Source organism: Oryzias latipes, chromosome 4 (assembly GCF_053564925.1).
Source record: "Oryzias latipes strain Hd-rR chromosome 4, Olatipes_Hd-rR_3.1".
NCBI lineage: Eukaryota > Metazoa > Chordata > Actinopteri > Beloniformes > Adrianichthyidae > Oryzias > Oryzias latipes.
The window spans coordinates 1,594,893-1,601,967 of NC_136240.1; the positions used below are offsets into that span (position 1 = coordinate 1,594,893).

General features: G+C 38.8%; 1 long non-coding RNA gene across 1 annotated transcript; it reads right to left on the reverse strand.

The window, feature by feature from the left end:
* Nucleotides 1–5,421: 5,421 nt before the first annotated feature.
* Nucleotides 5,422–6,419, reverse strand: LOC144991996 (uncharacterized). Its single transcript, XR_013655701.1, has 3 exons — nucleotides 6,290–6,419; nucleotides 5,668–5,748; nucleotides 5,422–5,562 (listed from the first exon to the last, which is right to left on the reverse strand). It is a non-coding gene; the product is annotated as an uncharacterized LOC144991996 (long non-coding RNA).
* Between the last annotated feature and the right edge of the window lie 656 nt (nucleotides 6,420–7,075).

Here is a 7,075-nt window from a genome sequence, read left to right on the forward strand (position 1 = left end):
TCCGAGCTACAATTGAGGGTCATCAAAACAATTCGGAGTTTCCAAGAATTCCTAAACACGACACGTTCACAACGTAGGCATTTTGAAAATGTTCTTTCGGCACACAACATAACCGATCTCAAAAAACAAAAAGTATCTTCTTTTAATTCTGTAACATATTTTTCTTCTTCCTTCTATACCACTGCCGATCTTTCTCTGCTGGTCACGCAGCAAGAAAAGAAACACGCAGACACAACACGGCACCCTCCACAGAGCCCTGCAAGGTATGCCTGGAGGGCCAAACCATCTCTAACGCAAATGGAAAGTTAACCCTTTAATTGCCTGTAGGGAAATTAACCCTTTAAATGCCTGGAGGAAAACTAAATCCTTTCATAAGTGGGCTACAGATATCCTCCAGTCCATTGGTCCTTGCGTCCTGCCATAATTAACTCGTCCCTGCTGTCTGGTCAAGTCCCTGGGTATGATCATTCCCTCCAATCTTCCTTTTATTTTTTAAAATCGTTGAAAAAGTTCTTGCTACACAACTTACAACTGTTCTCGACAATCATGGGATTTTTGGTCAGTTTCAGTCTGGTTTTGGTAGTGCTCACTTTATTGAAACAGCCCTTCTCAGAGTCCTGATGCAGGACACTGCTCCGTGTTACTCTTATTGGATCTGGTCTAAACCGCTTCTCCTCATATCTGACTGGTAGATCATTTTTTGTCTTCTATCTTCTAAATTTAAGTCCGCTGGATCCCTCACTTCTGGTGTTCCACAGGACTCTGTTTTGGGTCCTCTATTGTAAATTTTATATTTGCTGCCTTTAAAATTATAGAGGTTCATTTTAAAACAAATAATATTCATGCAAAGAATATGTCAAATTTAAGGTAATTCCCTTTCTGTAAAAACAATATTAAATATCAGAAAAACAATTATGATTTAAATTTGGTTAATATTTAATAATTTTTCAACAAAAAACAAGAGTCCCATATTTATGTAAAATAACATTTAATTTGGCTTTCTACACAAAGCCAAAAAATTGTTAATTTGATCATTTTAGGAACATTTTGTATTCATAAATGTATTTTTTTCAACTGAATCACAGTTTTTGGTTTTTCAAAAATGAGTATGCTTTAAATTTGTGCAAAAATTGGAAAATAAAGAAACTTAGAAAAACTCTTGGATTATTTGTCTGTTTATATAACCTATGTCCTTTTTTGTCATTGTTTTTATAACATAATTTTGGTTTATTTTTTAATATATACATATCTAGATACCGTTTGCGTCTTCATTTTTGTTCCAGTTGTAATTTTTTGGGAGGTTGCAGTTTCCATATAGTTTGTGATTTTGAGTGACTGCATGTTCTGTCACTAGATATGTTAATAAAGGAAGAAAGAAATCAAAACAAGTTTAGCTCAAATATTTAAATATGTCATTTCATAACATTGCAAAAATGAGCCGGAGTAAACATTTTTATTGTTTATTGGAAAATTTCAAATTCCAACAAAACTTAAAAGACATTGGCTTATTCAAGGCAGAGTAGCATAAAGTTGTACTAATGTGAAAAGTAGTGCTACTCCAAATATTTCACTGATTGGAGTAAAAAAAATGCTAATTAAATTGACTGCAGTGTGAGTGCAAAAGCTACTGGAAGAAAGTACTGAATAAAAATGTAAACAATTTGATTGGAATTTTTTACGACAAAAACCAAAAACTTGAAAACAAGCATAGGCTACAAAAAAAGCGAGGATTTTTGACACATTTCCCCCCCCCTAAAAAGTAGATTTAGTAACCCTGCTTTGACAAAATCATTATGGATAAGTAGAAGGTATGTCTCTACTGCCAAACAAATGTATCTTTGCAGAAAGATGTATACTCTGGCCAAAGCTCATTCACAGTAAAAGGCCCATAGATCTAGAACATCATATCTGGGGAGGGCTGGTGAGCAGGAAGAAACCAGAATGCAGACACGGGAAGCACACGGTTCCAGGGAAAGGGGTTTAATAACAAACAAAAGATGCTGCCGAGCAGGAAAACAAAACTAAACTCACTGTGGGCAAAACATGAACATGGCAGAAGGGAAGAGCCGTTAGAGACGTTAATGGACCAGCCCAAGAGGAAGGCAGAGACAAGACTTAAATACAGACAAGACAGACAAGACACAGGTGAACATGATCAGGGCAGATTGGGACCAAGGAAGTAAAACTCAAAAACATGACACAACAGGAAACCTTTCAAAATAAAACAAGAAACAGAACTCAACCATGACAGAGACCAAAACGGAAAGCAAAAACCAAAGAAACCCAAACCATGACATGTGTGACTGAAGCATTAGACATTTTTCCTGCACATCGGTTTGTTGCTGCTCTTATTTTGCAGGGAGCAATTTTAAAACAAACGTTTTTATGTAAAAAGTCTTTACACCCGTTTTAAAATCCCTGCATTGGCTCCCTCTGTGTTTCAGGATTCATTTTAAAATTCTTTTAACTGTTTATAAATGTTTTAATGGTCTTGCGCCTTCTTATTTAAATTATATTATTTTAAAATATGAGCCCTCGCGGACCTTGAGGTCCTCTGGCACTAGCCTCCAAGTTGTTCCTAAGGTGAGGACGAAGACCAAGACACACGGTGAGGCCCCGTTCCGCCATTACGGTCCTCGCCTGAGGAACAGTCTGCCACAGAGCCTCAGAGCCGCATAGTCTGTAGAGGTTTTTAAGAAGAAGCTCAACCTTTTTAGCCTGGCTTTTACATGACTTTGGTAATTGCTTATTTCTTTTAATATTTATCTATTTATTGGTGTATTTTTTTTTAAGGACTATTATTATCTTTGTGTTTTTATTATGCTATTTTTCTACTGTTATTTTAATTATGATATTTAGGTTATGTTTTAAACATTCTACGCATTTTTTTTTAATTGCTAACATTATTATATCTTATTTTATTTTTTAATCCTATTTTTATTGTTGTTATTTTATTATTTGTATTCTGGTGTTTCTTACTCCAGTGTTTCCTCTTGGGAATCCATTGCTCTGGTGCACCACCAGCTTCACCTGTAGGGGGTGCTGTTACTGCGGTGCCCGTTCTCACTTGGCTGGCTGGGGTCCCGCTCTTTGGTCTAATAGCTGTAGAGTGGGCCCTAGGCGTTGCAATAATGACCCACTGGGTCTTGGAATAAATTGATCCCCATGATATCGTTTCCACAGCAAAACCAAGCCAGACCTTCTTTAGGTTGCAGTTCTTTGTTTGTTCAGGGTTTTACTGGGGGAACTGGGTGGGTGGAGGTAGGAATCTGGTGAGGGAGGGGTCCCATCTGTGTGTGATTGTCCTGTGTTTTCTGTTTTTAATAATTTTCATTTTTTTCTTTTTTATGATTTATCTGCTTTTATGTTAAGCGCTTTGTGTTTTTAACTGAAATGAAAGGCGCTATATAAATAAATAAAGTTTGAGTTTGTGTTACCGAAACAGACTGAGGAATCAAGCAAGTGTCAAAGCAGTGAGTCAGACATATGAGGCATGTGATGAAGATTAAAGTCAGAGATTAAGTGCTCTGTTCACAATGCCTCGAGGTGCAGCTCCAGTGTTTAAAGTTATTGTGCAGAAACCAAGTTGGAATTCCCAGTTTGGCACTGTGACACACTCTGTCACCATCATTCATCATTCATGCTCCCTTGCTGCATCTAACAGAGGAATCAGAGAAGCTTATTTCATAGACCTGACATCATTGACTTATACACAGATAAAGTTAATTTGCTTTAGTTTTTAGGAGTGGTAAATCAAGTGAAGCTCATAGGAGTTGTATGCTGTATAAATGCAAATAGTTTCATACCTAAAGACTTATGGTTTTAATTTGGAAAGACAAAAGTGTCTTGCAAAAAACTGGGAGGGAATTTAAATCCACAGAGCATAAGGAAGATATATTGAGCAAAATGAAATTTGTTCAAATACTTAAGTTGAGAGTAAAAGTCAGTCTTTGTTAAGCTCTCTTGTATTACCAACAACAATGACCTTTTTTCAATAAAAAAAAATCAACACCATAGACCAGGGGTCGGCAACCTACTGCTCCAGAGACTCTTTCCTCTTGTGCTGTGGCTTAGTAAAATAACTATCATGTTCTAAGATTGTCGTAAATGGTAAATGGCGTGTACTTATATAGCGCTCTACCTACAAGGCCCAAGGCGCTTTCCAGTCACAGACCCGTTCACCCAGTCACACACACTGCTGGCGGCTCCGCTGCCGAACACAGGCGCCCTACCACCAGATGCAAGGTGGGGTTCAAGGACACTATGACACATGGGTGTGCAAGGCGGGAATCAAACCTGTAATCTTACGATCATGGGTCGACCGCCCTACCGCTGCACCCTGGCCGCCCCATGGTGGTGCCTTTAACACCGTCTGCTATACACAAATCCGCCGCGAAATCTACGGGCGCCGCCATATTGGCTATCGCCATTACTGCGTGGCTGTGGACTGCGACTTACCGCTGCCCTCTATTGGATTTTCAATGAAAGCATTTCTCACGCGAATATGACAGGTGACAGGTAGATAAACAATGGCAAAGGAAAGGGATGATTGGGTAGATGACGTCAGGCAGTGGCCAAAATTGACCAATGCAGGTAATTTAATGTCAAGATAATGTATTAAGGCGTATATTAATTGATGACAGCCATAAAACCGAACGCTATCATTACTAGCTGTGTTGCTAATATGTTCATTAGCTTGCAAACAACTAAAACACGACTATTTGTAGTAAAATAAATGTTTTTACAGGTATCCAGGATTATTTTATTAATCGCCTGGTATGTGATGAGCTTCAGAATCTGCTGCCAGCAGTAGGAACAAGAATTGAACATGGGGTTATGAAAAGTTGTGTGCTTAAGTAGTTAGTAATAAGATTAATGAGCATATAACAAAAGGAGTAATACACACATCAAGAGTAAAATATCTGTTCATTGTTTAAAAAAATTACATGTTAGTTATCGACACTGCATTGCTATGGTAACTTACTAAGCATCAAGAGTTTGACATTTCTTCACAATTTAAACATGTACAACCATCTACATTGTGGTTTGAAACAGTTGGTTGCTTTGTTGAACTTTTTGTTCAAATAAAAAGTAATATGACCTTCCTTGGCCTCAAAATTAATAACCACATCACACACACTCACTCATACTTCAGGTGTTTCCTTTTTTTATTCAGTACTGTTACGGATTAACAGAGGCTGAAAATTACATAGCCCTGCACAAATACTTACAATCTCATCAACACAAAACGACTCGCAAAAGTAGCCAGAAACTGTCAGCACATAAACCTGTATAAAATATAAAGTCTTTGTTATTTAAATTTTTCGCTGACACTGAAGGCGTTGGATCAGTCTGAGTGCCACAGTCCTTCATCGGCTTGTTACCGCAGCTGAAACTGTTGTGGTCCATGTGATCTGGCGACTGGATTCCAACATCACATGTTTGCAGAGGCAATGTTTCCAAATTTCCAACATCCACATCTGTTCCCATTGGTTCAATAGCTGAGTTCAGGTGTAGTGCCTGAAGACATCTTTTTTTGGGTGGAGGTCTAGCTGGAGTTACCTAAAGAAAAAAAAAAGAGCTGTGCATTAGTAAAACATGAGAATGAAACATATTTAAACTTACAATGTGACGCAATAATATGGCTCTGCTAAGAGACCTACTCACACGACAATCATAGCCCATGAACAACACAGGATATGGATTTTCTCTTGTGGGTTGTCCGTCAGGAAAATGTATCCCACACACCTTAGAGTGAAACATAAATATACATACATTGGTTTACATTGGGCTTACATATAATATTGTTCTTTTTTGAGGTGTAAGGGGCAAAAATTGTTGTTTATCCCCATCCTGTTTAGTCTACTGTTGTAATTGAAGTACTATGTGGATTTTTTTATTTTTTGCAAGAATGAAGATTTGTCTATTTGAGATACTAGTTTAATTATTTAATAACATCAATCACAGAATAATCAAAAAACCAATTGGTTGAGTACATTTACTCATCTATCTAGCAGATGTTTTTTTTTACCCAAAGAACAGCAACGAGGACAAACAGTTAAGCCAATGCACAGAAATAAACTACAGTAACTTAATTACAGATCATACAAAGCAGTAAAAACAGAGCTTTAGTCTTGTAAAATCAGATTTTCACTTGAAAACATGAAACGTCAGCTGTGTTTTCGCCTGTGGCTAATAATGTTAGCATCTTAGCTAGCTATGTCGTATGTTTACACCCTCTGCGTGCAACATGTGGCATTAACAGATAGAACAATCAAGCCAAACGTACCACAGTATTGTTGTTTGCTGTGACGCCATCTCGGTTTATGTATTTCATCCACTTTTGACGCACATCTTGGTCCTCCGCTCGACCAGGAAGTCTGTGTAGTCCATAAGGCCGTAAACATGGGCAGTCTAGGTGCAGCAAAGGTTTGTGAATTTCCCAAACCGTCGTTATTCCAGGCCTGTATTTTTGCACTGCTGTTAAAGCAGCCGAAAACACAACAAGTTCTTCCCGGCATCGTTGAAAAGAAAAAAAAATGGACAAACTTTTCACATCTAAGCCTGCTTGTAAGCTTGCAGCGAACGTCTGCAACAGCCGCTGCGGGACCAACAACAAGCTACTTCTGCTACTTCCTTAGCAGCAGAGCACCGCAGTAATGGCGGCGCTACTTTACTTCCGGGTTTCGCCGAATTAGTGTATTGCAAGCAGGCAGGAGGAAGAGAGCAGCGTGAACACGCAGAGGGGGTGTGTCTGCAGCTGTGAACGCCCAACAGAGTCTGATGGGACGTTTTTCTGGAAAGACAGTCAGTGGCGATCTCGTAGGGGACACATGAATGCCCCCAAAAAAGTTTTTTTCTCCCTAGACTAAAACCACCCATTTCTGTGTAAAATTATTAAATTTGCATTAGGGCACCGCTATTATCCTGTCACCTTGCTGCTATGATGAACATATGTTGCGCTGTTTGTGTAGAACACGCTGGAGCCCCCCTCCAGCATGCACGTGGGGGAAAACAACGAACAGGTAGAGAGGCGGGGGCGGGGCATAGACTCACCGCTTATGATTCCAGACAA